Here is a 17,548-nt window from a genome sequence, read left to right on the forward strand (position 1 = left end):
GGTGGGAGGAAGCAGAGGTAAGTTGCCACAGGTCCTCATGTAAAAAGCCCCAAAGTGTTCCCCTTTGTGTGTCTGCATCTGGTTAGCAGTGTCCCACTCTGAATTCCCTATTCCTATAGTTGTTTTACATGACTGGTAAAATCCCTCAACAGAAATTCAGCCTTCAATGGTAGACCAGCTGTAGGAGTGTTTGTCATACCTTATACTGATAATCATTCCTAAAGCTTTCTTAAGGTTCTTTATTGGTTATTGTGAGCTTTTGAAGAGCAAACTGGTTTTTAGCAAGTGTTTTCTTCTGATTCATGCTTGCTTAGTTACCCAAGCACCACCGTGTTTTCCTGTTACCGAGATTACAGGAAAGGGTTTCTTTATAGGTGTTTGTTGAAATCTAACAGTATTTAAGGGTTCTGGAGTTTACATCATACCCTAGCGACTCATGCCTCTAAACTTGGAAGGTAGAGTTCAAGGCCAGCCTGGGTTTTGATGTTCCAAGTTAACTTGACCTCAATACGGCCGTTTCTTAAAAACATCCAGAGGCTTAAGTCTCACAAACGTAGAGTGTTTTATAACTATCAAGTATGTTTCTCGTCATAGTTGTTAAATACTTGATTCTTACTTCCTTATGTGCCACTAGCCTGTCAGGGCCCAGCAGTGTCAGAAGTGGTGTCACCTGGACCTTCATTTATTCCCTGAGAGCTCTCTATGACCTCATTCACAACTTTTTTCTGCCCTGCTGTAGGTAGCTGAGTCAAAACCAGATAGGGATCACTCATAAACCACTGAAAGAGTTCTTAACATGTGCGTTAAATAAAGATCATAGCTTTATAGCTAGATAGAACAGTGAGCTCAGCAAAGTGTCCAAAACTATCTTATTGGCAAGGCAGTGGTGGCACATGCCTTTAATCCTACCATTTGGGAGGCAGAGGCAGGCAGATTTCTGAGTTCCAGGCCAGCCTGGTCTACAGAGTGAGTTCCAGGGCAGCCAAGGGTATGCAGAGAAACCCTGTCTCGAAAAACAAAATAAACAAAAAAACTCCATCTTATCACCCAGTTAAGGAACACCAATTAGTCTCAGCTTTCACTTTCTAAAGACTTTATTTTCAGTAATAAGTTTTTCCAAAGAAATGAGTTTAAAAATTAATGGGTGGACCCTTAAGTAATGCTTGACACCACCCAAGTATTTGTAATACCCAGGAGGGAAAGAATTAAAAATTTCACATGATGCATTTACTTAATTTTTAAAAATCATGCATTAAAATATAAGCATTACTAAGAAAATAAACCAAAACCTTCAAACTGATAACTTAGGGTATTTAATTTTCCATGCTGGCCCAGAACATCTATATTCCACTTGCTTTATGCATGTACCATTTTACCAGTTCCATTTCGTCATGAGGTGGAAAAGCTATCAACATTTCACAGATGAGAGGACATGATAGTTATTTCTTCAAAAATTAAGAAGTGGCCAGATTAAAATGGAAATCTAGCTTGATTCTAAGACTTTTGTGTGTATGTTTCTGATTTGTGCCTGTGTGTGTTGGGGGGGGGGNAATTCTACAAAAATTAAGAAGTGGCCAGATTAAAATGTAAACCTAGCTTGATTCTAAGACTTTTGTGTGCATGCTTCTGAGTTTGTGCCTGTGTCTGTGTGTGTGTGTGTGTGTGTGTGTAGGATAGAGGATTGTCTCAGGTGTCATCCTCAGGAACACTTGCCCACTTCCTTTGAACAAAGTCTCTCACTGGAAGAACCTGGGGCTCAGTGACTGGGGCAGGCTGGCTGGCCAGGGAGGCACCTTTCTCTGTCTCCCTGGTGCTTGGATTACACGTGATCATTAGCACACATGGTATTTTTACATGAGTCCTGGTGTTGACTTCAGATCCTCANGCTTNAACAGCAAANATGTTACCAACTAAGCTATCTCCCCAGCCTATTCTTTGTAAGGAACAATTATCAAAGATTTGTCCTACCTAGAGCACAGTGAATTATCAAAGAGGTTTGGAAACCTANGACCTTCTGGTGTGAACACTTAATTCATTGTTTCTATTCTGTACTCTGGAAGCTAGCTATGTGTTCTTCAGCATCTTGTTCCATGTTGATTTGAAAATGTCTCCTAACAGTTTTGGGTCCCTATAGAGATCTCCAATTCCCAAATGACACATTTATATAATTAGGTTAGGAAACATAAAGACATATAAGTCTATGATTTTGCAGGAATAAGAAAGCACAGCCCTTCCCCTGGTAGAAAAGATTAACTCNGTATTTATACATTTGAAGAATGTTTACAATTTAGGAATACTTCCTTTCAAGAATCCATACTCTAGTTATATGATCAAAACTATTAGCATCAACAGCAAACTACATGGTTTGGAGTTCAGAAAGAAAAGTGGATACAGCAGTCTAGAGATCCACTAATTCTACCAAACAGGTCTAANGAGTGTTGGTNGGCTGGGACAAAGCATATGGAAAGAAAGAAGAAGGTNTGTGCTCATGGTCAGGGGAGCCAGGCATGTTCTAGGACTGAGCAACAGACTAAAAAGAGATTTGAGGAGTCTGTATGTGGCAGGCTGCTCACAGAGTTGAGATTTAGTCTGTTGCTATATGGTGTAATGCTAAATTCTATATTGAAGGGTCTAGGCCTTCAAGTGACATCTCAGGTTTATAAGCTTTCGTTGTCCAAACCTTGTTCCTTGATTTAAAACTATTGGTTAAATGAAATTGNCTATAGCCAAATACTGGAGGGATTATTGGTAGGTGNGTTTGGAGTGACCAGGTTGGAGGAAGAAAGACTAGGGAGGAGGAAGGAGGGAGGACCATGAAGGGGAAGAACCATGAGGACATGACCAGGAAAAACAGCAAGTATGTGGGTACAGCATTGGGGAGGTAGCCAGGCCTGCAGTCATAAGAGTAGATTAGGGGTGACAACCGCCTTCCCCACCCCTGCATAATTGTCAAAGCCAAATAAAATAACCCCAGTCTGTCACATTTATTTGTGTATTTGTCAGCTGGACAGGGATAAGCTTAAGGTGTTTGTACTGCATGTGAGTGTTCGCTACTGTTTCATTTCTTACAGGGGAAGCAAGTGCTCATTTGGAAGTTGTGTACAGATTCTGGAAAGAGAGAAACTGGAAAGGCACAGCAGTCANGAGGTTAACACTAGGGAACAGAAATGCCTTCATTTCAGGTTTTTAAATAATGAGTCTAAAGGAAATAAATCTGTTACTCTTTTAAAAAGAAAACTTAACACAATTATTATAAACCCCTGGGTTACTACTCTTGCTCAGACCAAAGACATTCTGAAGGAGAAGTCCACCGCATTTGACAACTGAACAGAAGCAAAATAATCTTAAAGGTGACTCTGAACTTTGAGCATGTGTAAGGTGAANCCAGGAGGCAATTTAGGGGAGAAATAACCACTTGGCTTTCTGCTGGCTAACTACAAAATGCAGTAGCAGCATGGCTAAGTGGAAATACACAGCATTGAGATTGGAATGTAGGAGACTGGGCTGGAACCTGGAGAGACATGGNTTAAGAGAAAGGTGGGGAGNGGGTGGCTGNTAACAAGGAGAGAGCACACAGAAGTCTTGAAGCCACACCTTAGAATCAACAGTACAGGTGAGAAGGTGTAAAAACAGAAGAGAGCATTACAGTTTCTGAAGGACAAGGCTCCCAAACCGACAGCCACATAGTGTCATCCTTCTTACAGGGGAGGAGGCCACTGGGATTCAGGGAAGTTAAAGAACTTAAACCACATAACCAGCTTAGAGTCTGAAGGTCTCAGACTGTTCTGTCTCCCTCTCTGATCCAGGAAGTCTCCCAGCTGACAANGTNAANACAGGAGGAGGATTTTTAAGCTCTACCAGATCTGTCAGGTGCCCCTCCAAGGAACAGTCTAGCTGCTTTCCTAGCAGCCTACAGTAGTTCCCCGCCCCCCACTTGATGCTATTCTACTTTCCTGTTTCTCCCTTTACAACACTCTGCTTTCCCTTCCTTGAAAACCTCTTCTTCCTTCCTGGTCCCTTATTAGCCACCTAACTCCTGTGGGTATTCTGAATGAAGCACACATGACTGAAGCTAACACTGGCATTTTAGAGAAATGCAGTGTTTGTCTTTCTTGGTCTGNATTCCTCCCTCAGGGTGNTTGTTTCTAATGCCAATCATTTTCCTGCAAATTTCATAATTTTATTTTACTTAACAGATGAACACTATGGCNTTGGGTAAATAAAATGCCATTCCATTATCCATTCTTCAGTTGATGAATATCTAGGCTGTTTTCATTTAGGAATTTTATTTACCAAGAATTCAGTAATTAAGGAGGCAGTGTGGTGCATGCAGTAGTTGGGGTTGATCTGTCTATTGGTTTGTGTATTTTTCACTGGGCTCAAGTTAGGTATGCAATTGTTAGAGTGGCCAATAATATGTGACATGTCCTCCTGGCAGAATGACCTCACTCTGCTTCTGGTGTATGTGAGAGAAGATTCTTCAGCCTAATGGGAGTGTAGTATTAGCCTCACATGAGCAAATGTTTCTTAGACATTGCCTGGGTTTATGAGACTCCAGTGAATTTTTGCTTACAAAATGCAGGAAGAGAAAGAACAAGAAAGTTGGAGCATGTGGTTGTGTGCTTGGGGCTGGTAGGCACATGTGAGAGTCTGCGTTTGTGTGTGTGCACAAGTTTCCATGATAAAAGATGATGCAGTACAAGGGCAGAGTGGACAAGTCTGAGATCAGACCTGCACAGGCTCAAACACTAACACCATTGCTCCTTTGTGTTCTATATGGCCGACTGTCAGCCACTCTAAACAAACTCTGGGTATAAAATAAACATGATCTTATTACCAACCTTGTAATGTTGTGAGGAATAAAAGAAATAAGGCTCATCCAACATTTGAAACTTTGCTCAGCTTTCTGTAAGTACTTGGCAGTAATTAATGACAGTGTCTGACATGGACAAACATTGCAGATATCAAGTGGGGCCTGCCTATGGTTACATGATCTGTCAGGACATAGACTAAATAAACCTATTTAAAATGTCAGATTTTTCAAAAGAGATGGGCGCAGTGCTGAGCTAATCCAGTTGTACTCATTGTATTTAATGCACAAATTGTACAAGAGAAGGGTAAGGAGTGGGGAGAATTCATTCCCTGGCAAAGATTATTATTTGATCAAATATTCCAAATTATAGGATTGTTAAACTCTTACCAGAGATCCCTGCATCCCATCTGTAATGTATTTGTCTTAATTTGCAGTCTTGCAACTGAAGAAGCAAATCGACATTCTCTGTTAAGTAGTCTTATACAAGGTGAGAAGAGAAGAAAGAAACACCGTCAGGGGCACACACTATGTGTGCTTCTACTTTGAGACATTGCCTTGCTCAGCCATCACAGCCTTGCTATCTTCATAAATGGCTGTTACATACACTGTGTTATTCTGTCAAGAATAGCACAGCTGAAAATACTTTTCCCCCTTCCTAATTTAGCACATCTGCCCTGGTAGTGTTAACTGTGTATTGTGCTTTGGATGTAGTTTACACACCACCCCTAGACCCAACTTACATGTGTTAGGCTTGGTTCCCAGGCAGATGGCATTGGAAGATGCTATAGAGCCTTTAAGGGCTTAGGCCAGGAACTGTTGCTCTTCTGTAACTAGTTCTCTCATCTCCTCACTCCTTACCCTTCTCTTACACAATGATTGTTACAAAATGAACACATGTGACCCTGCCCAGCTCCTGACTGGAGATGCAATCCTTTACATTATCCTTAGAATATATAAAATGTCTTGTTTTACATCTGATTCATTATATCTACTTTTGTTTTAGTAGTGTTCTTTTTTTTTTTTTTCCTGTATCCTCTGTTTTCTGAGTTCCTTTTTGTATGCATTTAACCTGGGCCTTTGCTTTTTAAGTTGGACCTTTCCCCAGGTGTCTTACACTCCATGACTTGGCTTTCTGTTTGGGAGTGACTGTCCAGCGTGCTGATGGAAAGCTCTAGTCATGTGGTTAAGACTGGCTTCCAAATGAAGTCTGAGTGCACACCTATTAGGGTCGGAAACTCAATGGTGTATATGATCACTAAAAGCCTTTTGACTTAGACACAGTTCTCTAGAAACAAGAACAACAAGGAAAGTCTTGTCTAAGCAAACAGAGGAGAAGATAAGTATATACCAACCATCCTAGGCAAAGAGGATCAAGGCAGCGCACAACATCTGCCACTCCCATTTATTTTCTTTTACACTCTTGTTTTCCAGTGTCAGGATCTACTCTGATCCTTATTCCTCCTCCCCTCTTTAATGCTCTCTAAACCCTTTAAGCTAGGAGAGTGTGGTGGTTTGAATATGCTTGACCCAGAGAGTGGCACTGTTAGATGGTGTGGCCTTGTTGGAGGAACTGTGTCACTGTGGGTGTGGGCTTTAAGACACTCCTCCTAGCTGCCTGGAAGTCAGTCTTCTCCTAGCAGCTTTCAGATGAAAGGGCAGAGCTCGCCGGGCATGGTGGCGCACGCCTTTAGTCCCAGCACTCGGGAGGCAGAGGCAGGCGGATTTCTGAGTTCGAGGCCAGCCTGGTCTACAAAGTGAGTTCCAGGACAGCCAAGGCTACACAGAGAAACCCTGTCTCGAAAAACCATTAAAAAAAAAAAAAGAAAGGGCAGAGCTCTCAGCTCCTCCTGCACCATGCCTGCCTGGATGCTGCCATGCTCCCACCTTGATGATAATGGGCTGAACCTCTGAACCTGTAAGCCAGCCCCAGTTAATGTTGTCCTTTATGAGAGTTGCCTTGATCATGGTGTCTGTTCAAGTCATCCATGCACTGCATCTCAGGAAAGTCCTCTAGATTTATGCACTCTGTTTAAAGTTTCAGATGGTCTTCATTTCAGTTTAATCCCTCCTCTTCTTTCCAGAGGTTCTTAAATCCTGCTCTTAAAATGTTGGCTGCAGACAGCAACATCGTAGCTTCTTTCCATTCTGCCCCAGTTCAGTCCCCATTCAACTACTCACTGCCATCTCTGCTGCTCCCACTCCCCTGTTGTCATGCCTTTAAAACATCCCTTTCCTGTCCTAAAGAGCACAGATATACATGAATATCCATTTAATTATATTTAAACTAGAAGTTTATGTGTGTTTTGCTTAGCCATCTCACAGGAGACCGCATGGTCACCCTGAGTACAGATTCCATTATAAACCAGGATTTAGTTAGTATCTGGCTAGGAACTTCAACAAAACTGGCTGTCTCAGTGAAAATTTAAAAAATGAAGTCATAGTTTGAAAAAAAAAATTCTCTTGTCCTTATGATGGAAATGTACAGAATGCAAAGCAAGTGGTGACTCAGCTCTTCCATTTCATATGGCTGGAGAGACGGTTCTTCTTACTCAAAATGCCACCTTAAAAGTTGTCAGTGTGTATCTTCTGAGAGCCAATTAACTTGAGAATTATAAAGGAAAATACACAGGTACTACTAATGTTTCTTAATGACTTGGAAAATGCTAACTAAAGGTCTAGGTCCTGAAGGGGATGGTAATGGTCCCGATAAAAATAATTGTATTTGTTAATTCAGTTGCTGTTGATCATTCCTCTACTTCGTACCAGAAGAAGGTCCTCAGGCAGTATGACTAGCTCTCCGAATAGGTAAAGTAGCAAGATATGTTGAATCAAGGAATTTCTTTCATTCTGTGGAAAGCACAGGAAATGATCTATGAGGTACTAGACCCAAGAGAATTGCCTTCCGAAAATGCTTGGTTTGGTTTCCCAAACATTCCTTTCAATACCACATTCTTATTAAAAAAAAAAAAAAAAAAAAAAAAGCCACAGTGATCTTAAGTAAACAGACATCTTACCAAGCAGGGAATGGTTTTAGGCAAATAATGCTACAGGGATCCCCTGGGGAATCCTCTCTGGTAAGATGGATTCAAGAGCTTGCAAGTTCAATCTACATCTGCCTTAAGGTTCTTCGGCTGTGGCAGGCTGGAAGGATGGCGCTGTTGGAGGTTCAAGAAGGTCCTAGAGAGTCAGCCTGAATCGAGTGCTGTTTACAGTAAGCATGTGTGGGCAAGGCAATGGAGCCAGAAACTCAGGGTCGCTGAAGCCAGAGCCACAAGGTGGCCAGTCTCAAAGTCCCCTTGTAGAGGGGTATCAGCACAGAGCCTTGAGATGCCCCATCCTGGGGAGTGTGGCCTTGCTGTTCTAGGGGTCCCTATACATTTCCAATTTTTGTTTTATTCTAGCAGACCTATAAGCTTTGTGATGTCTGTCCTTATTCACAACTTCCTGCTGGCTCAGTAACATCTCTTTGCCACATTGGGGTTGGTTCATTAGCATAGCAAAGACCATGTTGGGTTTGACTCATATTAGAGCTGCCTCATGGCTAACAAGCATTACGTTACTCCAAGTACACAAAATAGTTTCACATATGTTCCTAACACTTAAATAAAGCAGCCCAGAGGAGCCATCAGGGGTCACCACTGTGTGCTCAGTCTGCGCACAGAGGACAGAGGTCCAGTGTATAGGCTTCTGGTTGAAGTCCTAGATGAGAAGAAAGTTTTCACCAATTAAAATATTGACTGGAATCTCGCTTTCCAAAGAGACCCAAATTCAGAATTATTTTGAGATGATATCAGTCTATAACAGGTTAGTCAGATTCCTTTTTCTTAGTTTATTTATTTTATGTATATAAGTACACTGGTGCTATCTTCAGACACACCAGAAGAGGATATGAGATCCCGTTACAGATGGTTGTGAGCAAATGTGGTTGCTGGGAATTGAACTCAGGACCCCTGGAAGATCAGTCAGTGCTCTTAGCTGCTGAGCCATCTCTTCAGTCCATAATCAGGTTCTTCAAAAGATAGCAATTGTATTATTGTTGAAGCAGGAATGATGTAAGTACCTGCTCCGCACACTCACACCACAGTGTGGAAATGAAATGTAAAGAGTTCTAGTGTGAATGATACATATGAAGCCAATTCATCTTTATCTTTTTTTTTTTTTAACATTCCAAACCTAATCTCTACTGCCCATTTCCAAGATCCTTGTTCTACTGAAAGCCTCCTGACCCATCAGTTGGGAGCAGCACCTTGTAGTCTGATAAAGGTTACTATGAAGAAAATCTGGACTTTAGTGGTGTTTAGTGTTGCTAAAGGAAGACTTCTCTGCTGTGAAGATTTCACAGAGGCTTTATGTGGAGGTTCAAGTGGTGCTGTGAATATGAACTTAGACAGTAACAAGATGTTCTCAGCTGCTGGTCCACAAAGGATGCTGACAATTCCCTTGCACGAGGTTTATTGCAATGAAAGGGTCTCTTGATCACAACCTGGTCTCAGAGTGGGAAATTTGACAATATACGGGTCTTTACATATGATGGAGCTTTAAAGAGAACGAGAAGCTTCTCTTCAAAGCTTGGAGAAGAGCTTCATTTAGAGGAAGTTAGAGGGCTGAGCTGCCAGGAGAGGGATGGAAGTAGGGGCTAAGGAGCAGCTTCAAAAAACATCTCTCATCTCTGGACCAAAGGTCCACATTCTCTCTCTTCATGAGAGGTCTCAGACCAAAAGCCAGAGCAAATGAAAGGTTTGAAGTTTTGTTACCTTTTAGGGGTGGTCAGGTTTTCGCATCACATATGTGATGGACAGCATGCAAGAGCTCTGTCAAGTCACAGGACAGATTGCTCCATAATTCTCTGTCCCAGAGAGAGCTGCAAGGAGACATGACCTGATACAGGCTATAGGATAAGACCTATATGTAATAAGGCTGTGTTCTAACAGTGTGGAATAATTGTCTGAACTCCAACATACACACACACACACACACACACACACACACACACACACCCCATCCCACCTCTCCTACTCCAGGACATTTTTGAAGTGATTATCTCCTTTCTCACCTACAGACCCCAGTTGTGTGGTTTATTCCAATGTCTCTTTCAGGTGAATACAAGCATATAATTCTCGATTCCTTAAATAAATAAATAAATACATGAATAAATAAATAAATAAATAAATAAATAAATAAATAAATAAATAAGGGTCACTATGAAGTCCAAGTTGGACCTGAACTCACAATCTTCCTGCCTCAACTTCTCAAGTGCTGTGTAGGGGATGGTTCTGATGCTTTGATAAGAAATCTGCATGTAAACTCTGAAGGGTCTGTTCCCCAAATTGGTTCAATCAATAGCCAGTGGCTAGGTGGAAGAGGCAGGACTTCCAGGTTCTCTCAGGCAGGCTAAGAGACGCAGGAGGAGGAAAGAGAATTCACCATGCTTGGGAGGGAGGGAGAACTACTAGTCATGTGAGATCTTGGGTGGAGTGGCCATTGGAGGCTTCCCCGACTGGGCCTGGGGTAGCAGGCAGGAGATTAGAAACGCAACTAAGCTGAGGGCAGATTTAGGGTGCCGAGCAAGGAGAAGGTAACCAGGAAACTAAATTGAGGGCAGATTTAGAGGTGTTGAGCTGGGTGTGAAGGTAAGGGCACATTAGCCACGGGAGGCTTAGAAGATCCCCATCATTGAGCTAAAAAGTATATTAAAAATAAGGTGGTGTGTGTGTGTGTGTGTGTGTGTGTGTGTGTGTGTGTGTGTGTGTCTTTTGTCCACAGATCCAAGGGAACCAGGGCAGAAGCTGGTAGGCTTAGAAGTTCCCCTTCATTGAGCTAAAAAGCATATTAAAAATAAAGTTGTGTGTGTGTGTGTTTGTGTGTGTGTGTGTGTGTCTTTTGTCCACAGATCCAAGGGAACCAGGGTGGAAGCTGGTATCGAGGTCCACCTGGAACTCCAAGCAGGGTTAGTAGAAACTACACACTACAGTGCTGAGATTGCAGACAATTTCACCATGCCCTGCTTTCCTCTACATCTTGAAGTTAGTCCAGTCTGGTCCCATCCATCGTCCACTACAGCTGCTCTGAAGGAGGCTGTCAATGATGCTTGTATTATGAGTGACCTCATTTCTTGGGTCTGGCAGCAGAGAGGATGCCACTGATACTTTTTACCTTAATATACTTCCTTCTCATCAGCGCCATGTGTTTCTGACTGAGTCTAGCTCACTGTCTATGCCTTCCTAGCCTATTTTATTGCCTATTTGTCTCCATAAATTCCAAACAAAATGCTTGACTTCTCTGTCCCTCAATCTGTCCCCTTATCCCAACATCTGTTACTCTGATGATATCCAGTCTTATACATTCATATGACATCAAATACTATGAATTCTCAAATCATATATTTAGTCTGCATCACTTTCCTGAATATATAAGACCGGTTGTTTAGTTGGCAACTTGAGTAGGAGAGATAAAAGATATTTTAATGTGAGAGTGAGAGGAGAGAGAGAGAGAGAGAGAGAGAGAGAGAGAGAGAGAGAGATCCAATTTATCGGCATTTCTTCCTACACCAGTTTCCCGTTTAGTGAATGGCATTCCATTCTCCATTTAGGATGGTTAGGATGGTTTAGGGCCAGCTCCCAAAGGTCATCTTTTTTGCCTCACTTTGTCTCATGATCCACCTAGAAATTTAACAAATATTATAGTCTCCTGTCTACCTTCAAATTACAGCTCAAAGTAGACGTGATTCCCCTTTCACAATTGTGCAAGCAGCCTTCCTTCCTTCCTTTCTAGCCACTGAGAGCTTCCCTTCCGGAGGTGTCTGCCACTCCCCTTACTCTCACATTCCTGAGGACAGGTTACCTGGCAGCTGCAAATGTGTCCTGGCTTCCTTGCTTTCAGGATACAAACTCACACACAGCCGCTGACCAGGCCCCATGGTCTCTTTCTCCCTTTCTTCTCTTCCCTCATCTCCCCAGACTCCCCCACCCAGTGTTAACTGGTTTCCTTGTCCTGGCCTTTGAGCTCACAGAACAAAATCCCAAACAGATCAAAGTCCCACTCAGAGTCCATGTCTACTCTTTGAAACAGATGTCTACATGCTTTCTATACATCCCTGAAGACCTTCTACTTAAATACTTAAGGAAGGCCCTTTTATGCTATTGTGTTTGATATAGAAATATACCCCACAATTATAGGTCTAGTACCTCCCTTTATATTCCTTCAATGCTTACCACAACACATAGCTTTTAACAATTTGTTAATTGTACGTATTCCCACAATTGAGTGTGAACTTCATACACAAAGTTTTTTTTTTCTTTTGTATTAAATGCAAAATCCCAGACTCCTAGATCAGTGCCCTGTATCTAGTATATGCTCAATAAATGTTGCTGACTAACTGAATTCATGCACAGAGATTTTTATAACCATAAAACTCCCAGTAAAACAACATCCTTATGATTTCCTCTTAAAATATTGAAGATTTGGCAACACTGGGGTATATCCTCCCCAACTAACCGGCACTGAGGGGGCTTAGGAGCCATTTCCTTCTAATGCTCACCATCACTTCCTGTTATTCTCGCCCAGGTTGATTGAGCGTGACCCCCCAGTGACCTGCAGTCTGGATCTGTTTGTATCAATAGGGAAACAACACCTACTCCTTTCCACAAAGGTAGTTTTCAAAAAACAGGAATTGTTTTACTTTATAAAATCGCTTTATTATAATGATCTAAAAAAAAAAATCAATAAACACACCTAGATTAGGGAAGCCACTCAAGCAAACACTGCCCAGTCCCAAACTCTGTCATCTCTGGGAACTTCTCTGCAGTTAGAATCACAGTTCTGAAGCATCACTCATGGTTACATTGTAATGCACTTGTCCATGTAAAAAAGGAAAAAAAGAATTTAAAAAAATTAAAAAAACAAATACTAAGACACAGTTGAAACCAGAAAGACAATGGTCTTTTGCCTAATTCTCATTCCCCTTCCTAAACGTTATACCGTGTACACAGATGTTTGCATATGTGAATATGTATATGTTTGTCCCTGTTTTTTTCCTCTGAGTCTGGGTGCCTTGCTTACCATTGTTCTAAGTCCATCCATTTTTCTGCAAATACTTCCCCTTCCTTACAGATCAGTAATATTCTGTTTTGTATATATACTACATTTTTGTTATCCATTTGTTGATGGACATTTGGTCCATTTCCTTGCTAGTGTAAGCAGAGAGACAATAACCACGGATGTGCAGGTATCTCTGTGGTAGGATTTGGAGCTCTCTGCGATATTCCTAAGAGGGGATAACTGGGTCATGTGGTGGTTCTGCCTTTCAGTTTTTTAAGAATGAAACTCCTTTGTGTGTCCATTGTGCATGATCTCTTTTGGTTCTTCTAGGCTGAGCATACGTGCATCGCTTTCTTTCCCTCCAAGTATTCTACTCTTGTGGCCTCGATAGATACTGATACCACATTGTACTTCAATTGAACTCTGTTGATTTTCAGATTCAGTGGCCAACTGTCTGCCAAAGACCACAATGAGTGTTCTCAGAGTTCCCTCAAGTCCATCCTGCAAAGAAGGCATTTTCTTCTGACTTCTAACCTGCTGTTTTTCTCTACTGTGTTTTTAATTAGTAACATCACAGGACATCATATAAATTTGGGGTGGACTTCAGGATCTTGGAATTGATCTCCTTTCTCCTCATCTCCAACACACTTTTCCCCCATTTATTTATTATTTTATTCTTGGATACTTAATTACAATCGTATGTACCCCTGACTCTTTCCTCTTCAAATCTTCCTGTTTCCCCAACCTCTCTAAAATGTCTGACCCCTTTTTCCTTAATTATTGTTGTTACACACATGTACTCGTGCAAATTAATACCGAGTCAAATTGGTACTGCTTATTTGTGCGTGTGTTTAGAGCTGGCCACTTGGGACTGGATGACCTATCATGGAGCTTGTCCCTGTAGGAAACTGATTCTCCTTCTCTGTAGCAATTAATTCCTTATAACTCTTCATCTAGGGTGGGACCTTTTGAAAATTTTCCCATCCACGTTGGTATGTCAACTGGTATTGTCCTTATGCAAGTCTCGTTTAGTTAAAGATACTGTTGAGATTTCATGACCAAAGAAATTATTGAGTTTAATAGAAAGCCTATAACTGTATTCTCCTAAACCATTATAATTTCTAGCTACATTCTATTTTTCCTTAGAACCACAGATGGATACAGCATGCCTGCCATGTCTAGAAGACACTATTTAGCAGCAGGAGTCTCAGTCCGCTGACTCTAGCAGTCTTCCATAATGTTTCCTGAGCATTAAGTGTAAGAGTGGATTACATATGTATCAACTGGAGCCAGGCACCCCCTCTTCTCTATATTTTGACCAGGATGGATTTCTATAATAGCTTCTGTCTACTGTAAAGAGAAGCATTTTTAATTGAAGGGGTGAGAGCTAAATGTATCTGTGTGTATAATGTAGAAAACAGTTAGAAATTATGTTGCTCTGGAAAAACACCGAGAGTTGGCTTTCTTCTAGACTCTATGACTGCTTCAGCCGCGGTTAGTTAGTTATTCAGATTTACAGTAGCAAGCATTGAATTCTCTGCTGTTGAATAAACCTTAAGTCCAATAATGTTGGTTAACCCCAAGATAAAATTGTTCCACTGGAGACCACGCTGCTCACTGCTGTGGTTCTTAGCCCTGTATCCAGATGTGACTACTGATTGTTGTTCTCCGTTGGTAACTTGAATAGCACCTACTGATACTAAGAGAGCTAATATCAGGGAGGAGGCTTCAGGTCAGTTCCAGCTCAATTCTTTCAAGCCCTGGATCCAAACTATGTGGTGTCTTCAGCAATAGAATCTTACCTTTAAGTTCTGGGAGTCAACCAAACACTGTGGCAATAGCTTATATTGTTTTGGGAGTCTCATGGAACCCCTTGACCAACTCAGAGGAAGATTTCCCAGGCTTGGCACTGGAGCTCTTGATAGATTGTCTATGGCTCATGGAGAGAGGAGTGTTATCACCCCATGTATATATAAATATGTGTGTGTGTGTGTGTGTGTGTGTGTGTGTGTGTGTCTTCTTTTGACTTGCATGGCTTCTGTGTTTATTTCCAATTATATGCTCAAATCTGAAAGTTCAGACTTCGATCCACAAATAGGACAAAACACAGAAGCATTTAACTTTCTGAATATGGGTGGGTCACTTCACACCATATAACGTTTTCCAGTTCCAATTGTCTACCTGCAGATTTCACTTTTTTTTTTTTTTTTGCAACTGAGTCCAATTCGACTGTGTATATGTTTGATTGTCTATTCATCCGTTGAAGGACCTCTGTCTGAGTTTCCGTTTCCTAGCTACTGTGAATAGAACTGCAACAAGCATGGTTAATCAAGTGTCTCTATAGTAGGATATTGAATCCTTTGGGTACACACTCAGGAGACGTACAGCTGAATCATAGGATAGATCTGTTTGTAACTGTTTTTGAGATAGCCCACACTGGTTTCCAGAGTGGCTGCACCAGTTTGCAATCCTATCAGCAGTGAATGAGGGCTCCACTTTCCACATGCTCACCAGCATTTTTTTTTAAACCAGTTTCTTTCTTGATCCCAGTCGTTCTGACTGGAATAAGATGACATGTTGAGGTCATTTTAATTGGCATGTCCCTAATGGCAAAGGATACCGAACCCTTTTAAAGCTGTTTCTTAGCCATTTTTATTTCTTCCTTTGAGAACCCTCTGTTCAAATCCATGGCCCATTTTTAAGCTGGGCCATTTGTTTTCCTAACTCTTAGCTTTTTGAGTTATTTCTATGGATATTGACCCCTTATTGGATAAGTACCTAGCAAAGATTCTCTCCCATGCTGTGGCTTCCTTTCCTTTGCTGCATAGAAATTTTAAGTTTTATGAAGTCCTGTTTGTCAGTTGCTGGCCTTGATCCCTGAGCAAATGGGATCCCATTCAGAACATCCTTCGCTGTGCCTACATGCTGGAGGGTGGCCTTACACGCCCATCTAGTAGTTTCAGACTCACAGGCTGCATACTGACCTCAGATATCTGACTGCAGTGGGTTTCTGTGCAGGGTGGTAGAGTGCCTCTGATTTCGTTTTTCCATATATGGACACCCTGCTTTCCCAGTACTGTTTGTAAAGGATGCTCTCTTTCTGAAAGTGTGTGATTTTGGCATCTTTGTCAAACGATGGCTGTGATCTGTACACTAATATTTGAGTCTTCCACTTTGTTGCATTTTGTGCCAGCTCCATGCTGCTTTTATTGCTACAGTGCTGTAACAGAGCTTTAAGTCTTTCATGATACTCTGCTCAGTATTGCTTTGACTATCTCGAGTCCTTGGAGCTTCACTGTAAATTTTCAGATTTTTTTTTTTATTATTTCTGAGAAGAATGCCGTAGGTATTTTTATTGGAATTACATTGAATTTTAAAATTGCTTTTAGTAGGATGGTCATTTTGACAATATTAATTTTATCAGCTTGAAAGCTCTTTCTGTCTTTTGGGGACCTTCAATTTCTCTCTTCAGAAATTTGAAGTCTTCAATGTAGAAGTCTTTCGCCTCCTTGGTTAGGTTTGTTCCTACATAGATTACCTTTTTTGAGGCAATATTTGCAAAGGCAGGGGGGCGGGTAATTTCTTCATCTCTTTTTCAACCCGTTTATCATTGTTTTATAGAAAAAAAATTGTAAGTTAATTTCTACCCTGCCACTTTGCTCAAAGTGTTGATCATTTCTAGAAGAGGGTTTGGGGGGACCTTTTAAATAAGGTACCATATCATTAAGTATGAATAATTTGATGTTTTTTTTTCATACATGCATTTCTCTTGCTCTCTGTCTAGGGCTTCAAGCAGTACATTGAAAAGGTGTAAAGATACTGAACAGCCCTGTGTAGGTCTTGGTCGCAATAGGTTGCTTTGAGGTTTCTCTCCGCTTAGGATGATGTTGGCTGTGGCTTTGTCATACATATGCTTAATTATGCTAAGTCGCTTTCCCTAGTCCTACTCTCTCTAGGACTTTTATGATGAAGGCATGTTGGAATTTGTCAAAGACCTTCTCCAGATCTATTGAAATGACCATGGGATTTTTGTCTTTAAGTCCACATATATATTATATTTATTGACTAGCTTATGATGGACTATCTCTATATCTATGTCTAAAACCAATTTGATCAAGGTAGGTGATTCCTTGATATGTGTCTATACACGGTTAGTCTCTTTGTTATGATTTTATTGCTGTGAAGAGACACCATGATGGTGGCAACCCTTAAAAAGGAAAACATACAACTGGGGATGGCTTACAGTTCAGAGGTTTAGTCCAGTATCATCATGGCAGGAAGCATGGTGGCATGAAGGTAGACATGGTGCTGGAGAGACAGCCAAGAGGTCTACGTCTGGATCCATTGGCAACAGGGAGAGACACATTAGGCATAGCTTGATCTTCTCACATCTCAGAGCCTGCCCACAGGGAGACACTTCCTCCAACAAAGCCATACCAACTCCAATTAGAGCACACTTCCTAATAGTGCCAGTCCCAATGAGCCTATGGGACCACTTTCATTCAAACTACCACAGTGATCAAATATGTTATTGAGAGGTCTGGCATCTATGTGCATAGGAGTGTTGGCCTATAGTTTTCTTTTTATGCTATATTACCTACTTTTTGTATTAGAGTAGCAGTGGCTTTTGCAGAATGACATTGAAAATGCTCCTTCTGTTTGTTTTCTTTATTTTTGAAGTATTGGTCATAGTTCTTC

This window comes from Mus pahari, chromosome 5, assembly GCF_900095145.1.
Source record: "Mus pahari chromosome 5, PAHARI_EIJ_v1.1, whole genome shotgun sequence".
NCBI classification, from domain to species: domain Eukaryota; kingdom Metazoa; phylum Chordata; class Mammalia; order Rodentia; family Muridae; genus Mus; species Mus pahari.